The sequence below is a fragment of the Argentina silus genome, assembly GCF_951799395.1.
Source record: "Argentina silus genome assembly, chromosome: 19".
Classification (NCBI taxonomy): domain Eukaryota; kingdom Metazoa; phylum Chordata; class Actinopteri; order Argentiniformes; family Argentinidae; genus Argentina; species Argentina silus.
Window position 1 is genome coordinate 1,330,534 of NC_139673.1, and position 18,254 is coordinate 1,348,787.

An 18,254-nucleotide genomic window follows, 5' to 3' on the forward strand; every position below is an offset into this window, starting at 1 on the left:
TTTGCCATGCAATCAATTCTCGGAATGTAATTTTTTGCACACACACCCCCCCCCCCAAGACAACACACACACACACTGCACACCCCCCCTTCTGAGACAACACACGTGCACCCCCCCAGGGAGAACAGAGCGCTGGGCTCTGAACACTGGGTCAGCCATATTTCCGGCGCCCCTGGAGCAGTTTTGGGGTTAAGTGCCTTGCTCAAGGGCACAACGGCAGTGGTAGGCACCTGGATATGATGCCAGTAACCCTCCAGTCACCAGCTCACATCCGGCTCCCTCCTGGAGCGGGGATCGAACCAGCAACCTTCCGGTTGCTCTCTAACCTGCAGGCTGCCTGCCGCCGCCCCTGTAATTAGATAACAGGTCACACATGACGTTGCCTCGATCAAATCATCTTAATGACCAAGTTCTAGTCTCCTGACAAGATTTGGTGAGTGAAACAAAAATGAAAAAAAGTTGTCAAAACTGAACAGGCTGAATAACGGCATCATATCGCGAGGAACACAACAGCATTGCATGGGCCTTACATCAGCTTGTTGTGACCATTTACCCTGCTTATTAAGCTCTCCCAAAGCGCGGTTCCCTTACTTCGTTTTATTGCTACACTTACAATTAGGCTGTTCTGAGAACTGCACCCTGCCATTGTTAGATATTACGTAATTCCTAATTTGGCATTTTCACGGTGGTGCGCTGTGGAGCAGAATGCTTGAGAGAGCAGCAGGGTGGAACTGCGTTGTGTTTACAGAGAAAAGCACTTATAAGCACACTTTGTTTGAAAGGCTCTTGGAAGCTTCCCTATGGAGCTCTTTCAAAAAACACGGCTGCTGACGGCCGTGTCAATAATAGTCCTGGTTTATTTGCTTATTTGATTATTGTACTGCAGCTTTGGAGCACTATTCTTCCCACGCACGATGGGAAACACAGTGATGAGAAGCATATGACATGAGAAACGGACGAATGGCCATCCAAAGCTACGGCGATTATCTGCAAATATCCAACAGACAGAAGTGGTTGATGGTTGAACAACGGTTGTGCGGTCCAGAGGCCTCGTTCTTCACATTTCAGTTCCACTTCCTCCCGTTGTTATAATGAGGCCAGGCTCTCCGTTTCAGGGTCATAATTATCCCAGCTGCTTTAAATGGTGCCGTGAACCTGTGGCAGGCTCTGCATTATTCAAGTCAATAGCTGTGTGACTGAGGATTCCCCCCATGTCTCTTTGAATTGTGAATAAACTCTGTGCATCTTCCATCCCGACAGTTTTCGTGATGTGATCTGTGATGAAAAGAGAGATAACTCACTATCACTATTAGCATATGATTGTAGTGGTTTTCAAAGGTCAGATTCACATGCGTTTGTCTATGGACCTACCCACGCAGGAACGTTCGCACGTACACACACACGCACGCATGCACGCACACACACACACACACACACACACACACACACACACACACACACACAGACACAGACACACAGACACACACACCCTGCCTTTTCTTCTCTTCTTTTCTCTTGAAACTATAAACTAGCACATTTTTCCATGACAGGCCGAGACCCAAGCCATAAGCCTTTTATCTCCAGCTGGGCTGTCAGTATGATTACTCTGGCTGCTGTTTATACCGCACAAATGAATGCGATCACCCTGAATACTTGAAAGAAACCCAACATTTGTTTCTTGTTCAGAGTGTGTTGTTTGGCTCTACTTGTTGCGCTGTTCTCGTGGGTTATCGTCGAGATTCCAGCTCACAAAATGATTTGAGAAAAGAAACATTGGTGATTCTCACATGACAGGCACATTCTGTCACGAGCACACGGGTATTTTTTGAACAAAGGGCGTTGGAAAGTATTTAGAAATTGTTTGACTATTTACGTGATCGCGAAGTGTTAGAGTATGTTTTCAACTGTTTGTGTTAGAAGAAATGGGCTTGTGATTGTGTGGGTTATAGTCATTTCAGATACGTTTATCCAATTTAAATGTTTACTGCTCTTGAAATAACTGTTTATTGTGAGTCATGATGACTACTGCCTTGATTCAATGCAGCATCTGTTGACTGATTCAGAAGAACACGCTTTTGCTTTATCATGCACATCAAGTACTGCAGTTAAACACAGTACCTTCCTTTTCATTCCGGATGTAATATAATATGCCATTTAGCTGACGCTTTTATCCAAAGCGACTTACATTGCAGTGAGTGCATACATTTTTCAGTATACTGTACATGTATACGGTCCCAGCGGGAATGGAACCCATAACCTAAGTGTTCTAGGTTCCATGCCCGATGAACTGAGCCACAGAGGACCACCACGTCAGTGATTGTCAACTTACTGGACTCTAAGCAATAGAAGCATGACTCTTAGATAGACCTTCATTCTTTCTTCTTTTTCTACCTTTCTTTGTTGTGTTGTGGATTCCGGTAGGAAAAGGTGGCCCTGACAACGTACAGACAGGGGAAGGGCACTTCATTTCCATTAGCACAATAACAGTGATTGATTCAGACCTTCATTCTACCTATCTTGGTAAGTGAAAATAATCAGTTCCCCTGGTGAAAAAAGGCAGATTGAGACGTAACATTGTACTATTCCACTCAGACCTCATTGTGCCCTAATAGGGGGGTTTCAGAGCTTCGGTTTAGTGCCTGTTTTCATTTGCAGTGCTTCTAATGGACTCTTAGCTTTAACTTTATCACTTTTCCTCTCCCAGATGTCAACACAGGCTGAAGAGAAGAGAAAAAAACAACCTTTCTGTCTCTGTGTTCGCTCAGTATTTGGGTCGTGCATGCATGTAACAAGACAAGTCAGGGGTGTGTTTGAGAAGGAAAGTATGGTCCTTCTACGCTCAACAGGTATACCAGAGGAGCATTGTAGTGTTGTGTATTGTAAATAAGTAGTGTACTGTTTACTGTACAATGGTCCTGAGAAGATAAGGAAAGCCTCAGACGCTTACGAAACATTCTCAAGCCCCAGCACAAAGAAGTCCAATGGGATAGACTTGCCCTCTGGCAGTGGATCAGACACCACAAGAGTCATGAGCAGAAGAGTCGTCCAGGAGGAATCCTGTTCAGGGGACAATGTGGTCAGGGCTGATAACAGTGCAGACCGTCTCATCAGGTACAGAGGAATACAAGAACATGTACGGTAGCTACGCTTTCCACCTCTTCATCAGCGATAATGATACTTGAGGAAAAAAAGTATTTAAAAATATATACCAACAAGAACATCTGGTACCTACAATCCAAGATTGGACTGAAACTTGTGAAAGTAAGCCAAGATATTTTTGATGCTGCCGTGACAACCACACGGTGCTGTACACTAGTTGGAGAAAGATACAAAATGCAGGTTGAGTTTAAGTGTACAGCATGTGTCTGTACTGTATACATTAAAAAACAGATCAGATATGTTTTTAACCTAGCTATAAATGCTGCTTGCTCTCTTCTTCACCCACACAAGCCTCTCATGGCTTTGTTACAGTATTCCATTAGTGCTGCCACTTAATCCTGCAGCATTGAGCTACAACAGTAGCTAATTAGCATAGACAATTACAGCAGCCTATCCACCTCTACCTGTCTCATCAACAACAAGAGCTGAGAGTGGATGCCTTGCATTTCAATTAGCCAATTAAGGGGACGTGTTTCCCTGGTTACCTGTGATAAGGTTCACAAAGTTTGAACTCGGAGTGTGCGATCGTAAAAAAACCACCGCTGCACTGTGAGATGTTGTTCTCTTCTGTTACGTTGACTCACACGGTTACAGTGCCATAGAAACGAGAACCTGAACTGAAATAACTTAGTCAGGGTCTCCAAATAACCCCAGCGGGAGCTGCAGTATATGTGGAAGGCCCAGCTTTGATTGAGAAATTAGTTTTCTAGCGGCCGACAAGGCTAATTTATAGACACGGCTGTATCCCTCAAGCAACTCAACCTCAGCAGGATGTTTCTCCCTGTGGCATACAGCCATAATAATTGCTAAGTGTTGAACATAATTCCTGCTAAATCATCCCCCGAAATAATAATGACAGAGAAGAAGTAAGTCTTCGGCCAAACGTTCCATTTGGAAATGATTGTTTCCCCCGGAGGTGGGATGACCTGTGACCCGTGATGGTGAATCACCTCTCTACCCCTCCCCTTTTACCCGCTGTCTCCTCCTGTGTCCATCAAAAACGCTAACTAGCTGACTAATCATCCCCTCCCACCGCCCCCTGGTGGTGGGGTCAGCGATGGCGAGGGTCATCCAAAGACACTGTCATGTCACGGTGAATGTCTCCTCTCCTACCTGTCATTCTGCCCTTTCCTCTCCTACGTGTCAATCTGCCCCTGGCTCTTCAGCATCCGTTCTCTTTGGGAGTATCACCCATCTCTCAGCTTTGTGCTGGGATCAAACACCTTGTCATTCTTAAGCCAATGGTTGACCAATCATCTCCTTACGTATCCAGTGTGTGTATCGTGTGAGAGAGATTTACTTAAATCAGGTTTTATAAAGTAATGAAAATGGTTGCAGATAGTAATACCCTTCCGGTGATTGCAACGGGAGTAGTTCAAGGACTTTTAGGCTACTGTAACGTTTCTTAATTTGATTTTTTTTCTGTATCAATTGTACATCACACACATACAGTACAGCACGTCTAAGATGGATTCATTAATGACATTATTACAGCATGGCCTTGGGTACAGTTCCTCACTCGAGATGAGACTTTTCTTAAAAACTTTAAAAGGGCAAAAAAAAAAGAAAAGAAAAGCAACTCTTTCTTCATCTAAATCGGAAACATAAATCACCCTTCTTTCTGATGACTTACACCATCTTTCAGATAAGCTTTTCATTTCCCTTAATTCCCCTTCAGTGCATGTTATCTCCCTGCCCCCATTTTCCCATCTGAGCCAGGATGATCTGGCGTTCTCTTCTTGCCGCTGTTTTGAAACACGCTAAGCTTTGACATGTTCAAACCCAGCACGGTTGATATGATGGACTGTATGAGAGAAGCATCAATGAGATACTATTTGCATAGATTAGATTATGGTATATATTCATGGTTAAGATTTGACGTCTACAAAAGGGAATCAGACGCAACCAACCCTTCGCTGTGAATCGAACCACGTTCAAAGGATTATTTTCCTGTAATTGAATTACAGCACGTGCCTTTTTTATGACTAGGACCGGATCACCTCGTTGTAAAGACGTCTCTTCTCGATATTATATTAGATATAGTCTGTAAACACTGTATACAAAAGCTGCTGCTGTCTGAAACTCTGACACGTCCAGACCCAGGAAGGGGGAGAGGACAGGAAACGTGATCCAAGCCTTTGAAGGTGTCACCTGCTCCTGCGTTGTTCAGCAGCAGACACAGCGACTGCTGCCTCCACGCTGTGGGTTATACAGTACAGAGGCGTCCGTCCCGTAGACACATTGGCAGCAGGAGAGACACAAATCGATTTCCTGCAAGGAAGCAGAGTGAGAGGAAATGGAGGAGGCCCCCTTTAGTGAGATGCTCTTATTAATTAATAGTGTGTCTCAGGAGGCGCTGATTACATGATATGATTCCCTGGTTCTTCATCACAGGCCAGCGGATAATGAAGGATGGATGTGTTTCACACAGTCAACCCCAACCACCCACAGCATTGTTATGGATCCCGCTAATGGAGGCAAGAGCTCTCACAAGGGATGTCTACTTTAGGGAACAGGACTAGCCAGCTACTACCTCAATGCCTCACAGCTAGTAATTAGCCAAAGATTTTATACATTTTCAAGAACTTAGACACCACCTCTCAGCTAGTAGTTAGCTTAAGGTATTATACAGTTACAAGGACTAGAAGCCTCTTTTCTACTACCAATTGGCTTTAAATATGGTATACAGTTATAAGGACTCGCTACCCTCCTCTAAGCTATAGCAGTTAGCTTGTAATGCAGTAACAAAAACAACCTAGCATCCACCTCTCTTCTAGCAGTTAGCTTCATGCTTTTTTACTATCACAAATCTACACAGTTAGCTTTAAAGCTATCATACCGTTATAAAAGGAGATAAGATGAAAGGTATCAGAAATCTCCTGACAGGATTGAAGACCAGGGAGGAGAGGGATCCATCGCTGTGACTGAGATAATGGGTTATGTTACACGAGAAAGAATTAAGAAAATAATACAATAGCTGAGTGGAACAGTGAATAGCCTAGCCTGGGGAAAGCTTATACATGTGGACTCTAAATGAGAGACGCAGGATTGCTGTGGGGCGACTATCCATCCACATGCATCATTGGGGATCTGTTTGATGCCACTCTAATGGTGCCTGTAAAATCAGACTGTGATTATCAGATCCATCTTCATCCTCATTAGACTATTACATTATGCCACCTCTGGTGACTCATTTAGGGAGCCAGTGAGACAGGGGTAATGACTATGCTCTTCATATCACCCATTTAGTGCTATCAATTATGATGCTAAAGATAACTGTTGCCATGGATGTGAGGCTGCTGCAGCTACACACTTATCACTGTTTCCCGTCCCCTTTTTATTTGTAGTTCACGTACCCGTTGGTGCTGGATTAAACACCGTTTCATGTCATTAAAAAATATGTATTGTCCGTCAATGTCATTCATGAAGTCGGTTAAAAAATATAATATTTATCGTTTTAGCGACATTTCATAAGCTTAATGGGACCCTGCCATATCCCTGCAATATTACCCTTGAAATTAATGTTATTATGTTGTTGTTTCTGTGTCCTTCTTCCCCAAATACTCTTCTCTCCACCCAATGTTCAACAGCTGCTCTAACGAGCTGCTGCGAAAGGCCTCATGGTGTTAATAAACCATGAAAAGGGCAAGCACACATCATCCTGCACCGTGTCTATAATCAGCCCCGTGTCAGCAATACCTCAGCGCCTCTGCCAAGAGGCTTCTCTGTAGACAAGCAGAGCTGCTCAAGTCAAGGTCCCATTAAGAACCAACACTTATTCCCCTGCTATCTGTCCCCAAAACCTACTGGACCTTCCAGATTTAGCCACTATCTGCAGGGTTGAGGCTTTGCTAAATTGTTACCACATTACAACTTTCAGTTCATTTTTTTAAAATAGACCCTGACCCTAACCCTGACCCTGTTTTTGACTGAAGGCTCGTCTTCTTCTGAAATATACTCTACCACCTAGACAGCAGCAGTCAGACAACTGATAGACACTATCTGTTTGCAGTGTGAGAGAGTGGCCCAGTGGGAGGAGGACATTTTCCCAGCTTCTCACCTCGTGACCTCTGACCTCCTACAGCGGTGCAGCAGCCAGGTCACAATGATTTGCTCTCACACCAGTGTGAGATGCCCTCAACCATTCTCAAATAACCTCCAGTCATACGGTTTGAGCCTTACACACACACACACACACACACACACACACACACACACACACACACACACACACACACACCCTCTCACACACACATTCAGTATGTGTAGGCTGGCGCACATGTGCACACACACATACACACACGCATAATAAATAACCTCCAGTCATACGGTTTGAGCCTTACACACACACACACGCACACGCACACGCACACGCACACACACACACACACACACACACACACACACACAGTGTGGGGCCTGGACCCCTACTTACCTCCCAGTCAGGCTAACAAAATGGGCCAGATTGTTCCAGCCACAGACCCCTCTATTGTACTGAGCCATTATTTCAGGTGGCTGAGGGGATTGGAGATTGGACATGATTCTCTTCAGTCACTCTGTCAATGGGGGTCCAGAGAAGAGGTGAGGGGGCTGGATGTGGCGAGGATGTTTCAGTGGGGAAAATGGATTGGAAGGGAACGTTTGGTGGCCATTTTGAACTCTGGTCCTTGTTTGGCAGTTGGAAGAATGGACCTCAAGGTAATGTTTGGTGCTCTAATCTGGACTCTGCTTGTCCAGGGACAGGGTTTTCTCTCATCACTTGTAAAGGCTGAAGGCTCCATTGTGCTCAAAGCCGTGAGCCTGACAGTCAGTGGCATTGTATTTGATTACCAAAAGAACACATGACCCCCCCCCCCCCACTCCATTGTCTCCTTTATGGTGGTATCTTTTATCTTTCACAATGTGTCTGGTGTAGGGGGTGTGGGTAAAGGTATCAGTGAGCAAAATAGTTTGGAAGTCGTACCTGTTTGAGCCCTTGCCAGCAGACAGATAAACCCACTCCAGGACTATTTTAAATGACACCGTCTATCCCCAGGGGGTACGTGGATCGATCTAGGGGGTACGCGAAATAAATCGGTGATTTCCCTTCCCTTTAACAGTCCTGTTGAATAGCCGACTGCAGCCTCAGAACCAAAAAATAAACGCATGCACCCTATCCAACAGAATAATATTATCACAGTGTCTAATATGTAAGGGATGATGTTCATAGAATATCAATTAGGCTACAAACTAACCGACAGGGGGCGCATGACTGTTAAAGGTTTGGGACCCACTGGTCTATCCTAATGCATTACCAACAGGCTGTTAATGAGGCGTTTAGCATTAAATCTGCCATCTACAGTGTATCCCCCTTTGTACATGTTTCACAGCAGCTCACTTGAAGCCCCGGCATTGTTTGACGGTTTGAATGATGTGACACCAGAGAGTGCTACAGCAAGCTGTGCGGAGACTCTTCAGTCATTTAGCCCCTCAAGTGTGACTTATGAATCCCCAACCAGACAGAGGAGCATGTGTTCTCACCTTGTGACACCAAAGGCCTCTCTCACCCAAGTGTGGCCCTGAGAGGGAGTCAGATGTTCAGCTGGAAGACTCACGCAAAAAAAGAACCCCTGTCGTAATATGTGCCTCATGGCCGATATTGCGAGGAAAGGATTTCTCCTCAACGTGCCGTCATTTGATTTACTAAATAATCTTTGTGTGATACGACGTCGATTGCAGGGCCTGGTTGGTTTCCCATATTAAATTAAAAGAGTAATCCAATTTCATCGGATGGCAGCGGTTTACGAATACTGTGCAATACACAGATAGATTTTCCATTTACCCCCACCACTCTGCTATTCACTTCTCAATAGCCGTGTGAGTGCGTTTGATTGAACGGAGCAATTACAAACAACTCAATATGTCCTGTAAGGCCGCTCATTAGAATGACCGGCCACAGATCTATCTCAGGCTGACTGCAGTCTCCCCCGAAGACCAAACACCCTCAACAGTTCTACTGCTATGACTGATGCTGCTCTCAGAACCCGACCCAGTCTCCATTAGCTGTTTGGAACAGACGTTTCAGCAGGACTCTACGACTTGGGCAGACTTGATTTGAGATACTAGATTTCCTCACACGGTTTCTCTTACCACTGCGATGCCGATGACGCTCAACTTTGCATGTCTTTCCCCCCCTCTGACACACAGGTGGTGACACGTGTCTCTACGTGTCTCACACACAGACTTCTCCATCACTGTGTCCCCCTCCCAGACCAGCAGAGAATCTTGGGGTGATGGAGGACAACCGACTGTCCCGTGCAGCTGACGACGCAGCGAAACCGCTCCTGTAGATCCTTCCTCTCCAACATTTGAAGGACCCGCCCTCGCACTGCGACTGCCGATGGCACTTGTTCTTATCGCAGGTTTTTACTGACGATGACTGTATGTATCGTCGATTGACTTACTTCGACAGATGTACTTATTGTAAGTCTCTTCAGATAAAAGTGTCTAAATGACTTAAATGTAAACGTAGTGAGGTTCTATCCCCATCATGTCCATCAAGCGTTGGCGTCTGACTCCCTCCATTAGTGCGGACGGGCACATCTCTCCATTTACACCTCCGTGTCACACTATCTTAAATGGGAGGCAGTAATTGCCCCGCAGCACAATATTAAGTGTCCTATTTGTGGAAATGCGGTTGTTGGAAAATGAATAGGCATTGATTAGTGACACTGTCATTCGGATCCATCTTCTTCTCAGATTAGTCATTGATCCGTGGCAGCAATTTCATGCCTGCGATCCACCAATTGACCCGGTCGTAATGTGTAGCCCTGCCCAGTCCCCGTCTCTCCTTTATGGCCTGATCATCCATCACCCTGGCACCCATGGTACTATACTGGACACCCTCATAATCCAGGTCCAATAACACACAACAAAAGAGATTTATTCCTTTCAGCATTAACACAGCATTTTATTGAAATTGCAAACCCTGTCACAAGATACCATCGAGGGGAAATTATAACAGTGAGAGGCATAGAGGTTGTGCTGTTTTACGATGCTCCTTCATATGCATAGATTGGGTGGTCATCGTCATCTAGATTGCGGCCCATTCAGGTCCATTGAAGTTTTTATGCATATGCTGTATTGTCATTTTACGTTCGAATCCACTGACAGGAATTAAAATGGATTTGACCGCAACTCGGAATTGCAGTGATGGTGGCCTTGAGGGTCAAGCATGTATTCCTCGTTCAGTTGTGGACGACTCTCTCCCTTCTCCATAGGACACATGGGGACGGCAGGTTGCCTAGAGGTTAAAGAGGTCGGCCAGCAAGCGGTAGGCAGAAAATACCACATTCCAGACAGTTGATAGTACCACCTCAACCCCCTAGTACCACCTCAACCCCCCCAGTACCACCTCAACCCCCCCTAGTACCACCTCAACCCCCCCTAGTACCACCTCAACCCCCCCCAGTACCACCTCAACCCCCCTAGTACCACCTCAACCCCCCCCTAGTACCACCTCAACCCCCCTAGTACCACCTCAACCCCCCCTAGTACCACCTCAACCCCCCCCTAGTACCACCTCAACCCCCCCCTAGTACCACCTCAACCCCCCCCTAGTACCACCTCAACCCCCCCAGTACCACCTCAACCCCCCCAGTACCACCTCAACCCCCCTAGTACCACCTCAACCCCCCCTAGTACCACCTCAACCCCCCCAGTACCACCTCAACCCCCCCTAGTACCACCTCAACCTCCCCTAGTACCACCTCAACCCCCCCAGTACCACCTCAACCCCCCTAGTACCACCTCAACCCCCCTAGTACCACCTCAACCCCCCTAGTACCACCTCAACCCCCCCAGTACCACCTCAACCCCCCCCAGTACCACCTCAACCCCCCCCTAGTACCACCTCAACCCCCCTAGTACCACCTCAACCCCCCCTAGTACCACCTCAACCCCCCCAGTACCACCTCAACCCCCCCTAGTACCACCTCAACCCCCCTAGTACCACCTCAACCCCCCCCTAGTACCACCTCAACCCCCCCAGTACCACCTCAACCCCCCCTAGTACCACCTCAACCCCCCTAGTACCACCTCAACCCCCCCCTAGTACCACCTCAACCCCCCCAGTACCACCTCAACCCCCCCTAGTACCACCTCAACCCCCCCTAGTACCACCTCAACCCCCCTAGTACCACCTCAACCCCCCCTAGTACCACCTCAACCCCCCCTAGTACCACCTCAACCCCCCTAGTACCACCTCAACCCCCCTAGTACCACCTCAACCTCCCCTAGTACCACCTCAACCCCCCTAGTACCACCTCAACCCCCCCTAGTACCACCTCAACCCCCCTAGTACCACCTCAACCCCCCCTAGTACCACCTCAACCCCCCTAGTACCACCTCAACCCCCCTAGTACCACCTCAACCTCCCCTAGTACCACCTCAACCCCCCTAGTACCACCTCAACCCCCCTAGTACCACCTCAACCCCCCCTAGTACCACCTCAACCCCCCCAGTACCACCTCAACCCCCCCAGTACCACCTCAACCCCCCCAGTACCACCTCAACCCCCCCAGTACCACCTCAACCCCCCCAGTACCACCTCAACCCCCCCTAGTACCACCTCAACCCCCCTAGTACCACCTCAACCCCCCTAGTACCACCTCAACCCCCCCTAGTACCACCTCAACCCCCCTAGTACCACCTCAACCCCCCCTAGTACCACCTCAACCCCCCCTAGTACCACCTCAACCCCCCCAGTACCACCTCAACCCCCCTAGTACCACCTCAACCCCCCTAGTACCACCTCAACCCCCTAGTACCACCTCAACCTCCCCTAGTACCACCTCAACCCCCCCTAGTACCACCTCAACCCCCCTAGTACCACCTCAACCCACCCTAGTACCACCTCAACCCCCCTAGTACCACCTCAACCCCCTAGTACCACCTCAACCCCCCTAGTACCACCTCAACCCCCCCTAGTACCACCTCAACTAAGAGCATATCAAGTGAGAGCATATATTTTCAACATACAGGACCAGTCAAAAGTTTGGACACACCTTGCCAAGAGTGTGCAAAGCTGTCATGAAAGCAAAAGGTGGCTACTTTGAAGAATCTAAAATATAAAACATATTCTGGTGTGTTTTTTGTTTACTACATAACTCCATATGTGTTCCTTCATAGTTTTGATGTCTTCAATATTAATCTACAATGTAGAAAATAATAAAAAATAAAGAAAAACCATTGAATGAGAAGGTGTGTCCAAACTTTTGACTGGTACTGTATATGATACATCAGCTCCCTGCTGCACGTCAGTATGCGGGTGAGAGATACATTTTTTCCCGTGGTTAATTTGTGTGTGGAAAGATGTTATGCTGTCTTAAATTGCCGAAATAGAATGTCTGTGTGAATTAATCTTTTATAATTGCTGTACTGTGGCACTGTGACGGTTTTAATGGCGGATCAGCAGTGTAAATATGGCTCATGTTTCACTTTCGTACTTTATAAAAAATGAATTGGTTGCAATTAATGGAAGAGAGAGTAAACCCGTCACCGAATCGGCTACAGACGATTGATCTAGAGTCACTGACGCCTTCATGGATTTCGTCCAAGATACTGTCTTTTCATATAAATGGTCTGCTTGCCTTGCAGAGAAATGAACAGGCCCTAATTAAGGATAAAGTTAATCAAATTGATTGCTCACCAAGGGATTAGATAGAAGTTAATTGGACTTTTGGATGCAATCAACACCTTGGCTTCTACACCGTGCCATGCTCTTGTGTTCCGGAGGGTTCTCCATGTTGTTTCAGTCAATAGAATAATCTTCTGAGACGCTTCAATTACCATTTGATGAACGGTGGGATAACTCAACATCTTCAAGTACGGTTTCAAGTGTTTCCATTCAAGATTCAAGATTCAAAGCATGATATATAAACGTCTGCGTCGAGCGGGGGACCATAGTATTGATATTCACTGTATATGTTGTTAAATGCCAATTTCATCAACTCATTCATTTTAAGTAACAACACGTTTATAGAATGTTATAACTTACGCAATTGCAAGGTAACTACAGAGGTGTAGGAGAAACTTAATGCCACTATATATTTCAGGGAGATGGTGTGGGGTTGGGGGGGGGGGGGTCTTTTATCATAACACTAGAAAAAGATGTTCATTGTGTTGGGGGAAAAACGACTCCCAACTCCATAGCTTATAATGAGGCAGGGAGAGGCCTTGGGCTGTTTGATTTAGCAGGAAGACACAGTAGCGACTACACACTGAATCACATCATAATTACTTAGTTTTTCATCCCAACTGGTGTTCTGGCTGCTCCATGTAGTCATTTGGCAGGGACGATCATTCCATCATAGGGGTTCAAATCATTTTTTAACCGCTCATCTTGTATAGATCTTTTCCTTCAATGGCCCTGGGGGTTCCATTCGTTTCCCGGGGACACTTAATGACAACGGACCTGGCACATAAATCACCACAACTCCCAGAAATGTCCCCGCTGTGAAATAAAGCAGAAGTTACCTCAGATTGTCAATGAATTGGTCCGGATCCACAGCCCCCAGCCTTCAGCATCATATATCTGGTTCCACAATAACATCCCTGGACTTCATATGTCAAGGAATGTCTCTGAAGAAATTATGAAATGAAATGTGAGGTTGTGTGGTTTGGAATGTGGGCGGTTAGGTTTACATGCACAGGGTGGCTTAAGACTGTGACAAAAACTCAACATCGTGGACATCAACAACATTTAAATACAGAGCACATCATAGATTCACAGCATATTTTGGAGGAATTTTTCTGTGACAACAAAGTTTGCTGGGAAGTGTTAAATAACTTCTATTTGGCCCTCTTCGTTTTGTGTTTTGATAATTGCAAGCATACCCACTGTTAGTGTCGCTCTAGTAAATATTGTCTGTCTGAACACATACCGTGCATAACACAGACACACACACCTCTTTGTAGAGCAAGCTTCCCCTGACAAAGAGTCCACTCCTGAATCATGCATACTGGATGAGGAGCACAGCAAATGAGCTTGGGTATCCTGTCTTCTTTGCATCAATTAAACATCACAGGATGGGTTCAGAAACTCATTTCATGGCACATTCCCACTCTGTATGAGTCTGTGTGTGGACACTTTGATGCTCCGCCGTCCTCTGCAGTTTGTCCTTCTGAACCGCCCCAACCCACACCTCCATGTCTCAGTCCCACCTGGGTAATTCAACCCACACCTCCATGTCTCAGTCCCACCTGGGTAATTCAACCCAACTGGCGGTTTATCTTGCCCAGGTCACAGGTTCCTGGCTGGTTTAGCTTAGGGGGGGGTCATAGCGGTGAGGTCAAAGGTGCGTAAAGGAATGTTGAGTTCACTTGTGCAGGTTACCGTGCTAATGAATGACGCTAACTATGTTTATGTAACTGTATATTGTGTGGTTGATTTGTTGATTGTTGTTGACTGTTGTTAGTCGAGGAGCAAGATTCCAAAGCATTTCACAGTATAAATTACGGCTGTACGCGATGCACGTGACAAGTACAATTTGATTTGATTTGATTTGATTTAATGCTGATGATTGTTTGCGTTTTAAAACCATGCGAAGTTGCCACGGGTGTTTCACACACGCTTTCCCCTCCTCAACACATCAGGACCATGGGTGAAGTGGAATTTGTGACATCATTCTGTCACTTCACATATGGGCCAGTGTTTGTCAAAACGTCTCCGGGGAGACCAGGGATGCTATCTTGTTGTACCAGATCCAGCTGACCCTTGACCCTTTCCTTGCTCGTCACAGTGTTTGTTGTTGGTGAGACCTTGCATCAAGGAGAGAATGTTTCCTGTGAGACCTCTCTGTTGTACCTATCCTGCCTCTGTGACTCTGTCCGCCTCTATGTCGGGAACAACCTCTAGGAGTACCAGCCGCTGTCATTGGCCCTGACCTTGCTGTTGTGTACTGTATGTGTGTACAGTAAATGTGGTGGCCTTTTAATACCTTGAAAATGAATGTTAGCTAAGCTAAGAAACCCAATGGAGTACAGTAGCAGTTTGATCCTGAACTGTAGTAACCCCTATAGTAAGTTTAGAACTCACACTTACTGTACATTCTCCTGCATCCCATTTGCAAGATGTAATTTAATTAGAATCCTTACCAAGCAACACATTTCAAACTTGTGAGCCCATAACACATCAGGCAGTGCTTCATTAGTTGAGTTCAGCGCTGAAGTCGTCACTTCATCTCCAATGTCAGAGATTACACTGAGGTATTACAAAAAAGGCTGTTTTCCATCACAGAGAGGACACAGAGTCCCACAAGCAGATGGGGTTTTTAATTAGCACAATGCCACAGACTCTGGTAGAGTACGGTGAAGCCTTGTGAGGAGGGTGTTACAGGGTTATCCTAATATGTGTTTGAATGTGTCATGTGATTGTGTTTGTTACACAAATGTGATGATGGTATATTATTCGTGTTTTTACCGTCATCTTCAAGAACACAAAAGAAGCCATTATATATATATATATATATATATATATTATATGCTTCTACTCTTCACTGGTAGACACATTATATATAAAATATGTAGAGGTCTGTAGAAGTCTGACCCCATTTTGGAGTGTCTTATCATTGCTGCTGACACCACCAGCTGTGGAATCTGATCTGATTTCTGCTTCAGTTGGCTCTGGAAACGTGGGTGACCCTATTCCAAGGTAGAAGCCCGTGTGACCCTATTCCAAGGTAGAAGCCCGTGTGACCCTATTCCAAGGTAGAATTACCTGGCAAAGTAACAGACACACACCGTTTACAAACACCCTTTTGACATTTGTGGAAATTAGATCCTGTTGCTGAGCACAGATTCAGAATCACTCAAAAACCCACAAATATATATTCACTAGAGCAGTGAATTACACGCCGCTGGAATTTCTGCCTTTTCCCCTCCTTGCTATTGCAGCAGGGGAGGAGGCTTCTGTTGGATGCGAGCCCAGAACTCTCACTCACACTGACGCTCTGTGTGAGAGCCCAACAGAGGCCTCCCAACATTGAGGTAAATTGAGGGCAATTTCTTAGAGTGAGCAGTGTAAAACAGCTCATCAGCGAAACAGTAACCCCCACACCTTAGGACAGCAACCTGGAGTGCTGTGGTCATGCTTTTCAAGAAAATTACAATGCGGCAGGAGCGATCTGTTAAACATTTAGGGAACATAATCCTCTTTATCAACACACGTTTTCCCTGAGAAACCAACCACATCTGCTTAGGGATTCTAGGTGCACAACAGAAAACAAATACCCACGCATCCCTAAAGTACCTTTCACAGTTGGTTGATGGTTTGTTTGAACAGGGACAGACGCAAACACTTTCCCTGGAATACAGTAGTTTATTGTGAGAGTGTGTCTTGCCTATGAGGTTCAAATGCGTGAGAGTGTTGTTTAAGGCTGTTCAATCAAAAGGTTGGTTCTCTTATTTACCTCTCTGAAAGAGTACATTAGAGTCAGGAAGTAAGGTGTTCTATCTCTGAACCCTGCATGATGCCTCACCCCTAAATTCTCCCAGGAGTCCCAGCCCATGGTGGGAGATCAACACTACCTCCCCTCTGTGATCCTTTGATGATGCCTGCTGGATTGCCCTGATCCTTAGAGGAAAGGGCAGAGGGGACTCTGTCCCTGCTGGGATATAAAGCCCAGTTAATGGATCACAGAGTTAATCAACCACAGGGGGTCCCTGGGTACAATAGATGAATGGGTTGACCCATTGGAGTGCTGTCCTCAGGGACAAACACATGCACACAGGGCAAGGATGAGAGAGATGCTGTGTTTGGGAATCTTTTCACATCTTTGCGATGGTTAGAATTCCAGCAAATAGGAGCAAATACAGTATATACCTACAGTATATATAGTAAATACCCTATTCTTTTACAGAACATAGCTGTGAGGAGCTGCAGAACAGCTATTCCCATTCAAGCTGTTCATTAAATCAGTTTCAAAAGTGATTTACTGATGCGACCAACGGATTATATTTAGTGGAGAATATATTTGTAGCTTTGGGCTCTCTTGCCTCTCTGGATAAATATAAATCATTGGATTTATTCCCTGATTTGAAGGCACTACTATATACAAGTATGTCAGGGCAGAAGAAGACCATGTGTAATTTCTGACATGAGGTAAAGACATGGACCTGGTTATGTTCACACAGATGGGCTTGTTTTGATCTCAGTAAGACAGACACTGTTTGATATCACCATGAAAGGGATCTGTCAGGCACATTAGATATACTGTATCATATATAGAAAAATGGAAAGTCTTTGTATCCAACCTTTTTACTCGGGCCAGAATTAAACACTTTTTGTTGGACCTTGATTTGCTTTTTTTTGGGTATATTTCGGCTCGTGAATCAAACGTGTTTGCTTGCTACTTTTTTCTTCTCAGAACTCGGCAGTAACCTTTGATCGATCTGCATCAGTTTAACAAATATTTACCTCCTATGGAGAGTAGCTGTGAGCTCCCTCAGTCCCTGTACACCTCCCTGTACACAACATTAGCCCTCAGCCATATTTGTTCCCCTTGTTTACATGGTCTTTGCTGTGGACTGTGATTGCTGTATGACCATGTTAATAAACTCTTTGAAGTTGTGATTGAGGTTACTTCTGTTTGAAGAGGAGAAGAAAATACAGGTACATGTATACTCAGTTTCACAAGTTGCCTCGAAGTTTATACTGTAATTCGGAAATACTACCATAGCTGTGTGATTTTTAAAAGGGCAATCTGGGATTCAAACATATTTTGGTAAACAGCTAAATGTTGGGGTTGGAGAAATGCAAACACTTTCAAATTCATAAACAGAGAATGCATGGACTGACAATACATGAAATCTAAATTATAGTTGTAACCATGTTTTTTATGCTATACAGTGTTTGTTTACAACAATGGAGTAAAACAAGCTTATGTTTTGGGTTCTGGTGTAAGGCAGTTAAAAGTTCACGAGGCATTTCAAAGTTATATTCTTCAAGAATCAATGGCTGTAAATCATTCATTTAAAAGTCCAAATATAGATCCCAGATTGCCCTATTAGGGGAGCTATTGAGGGCATAACAGGTTTGAGAAAAGCTTCACCTTTGC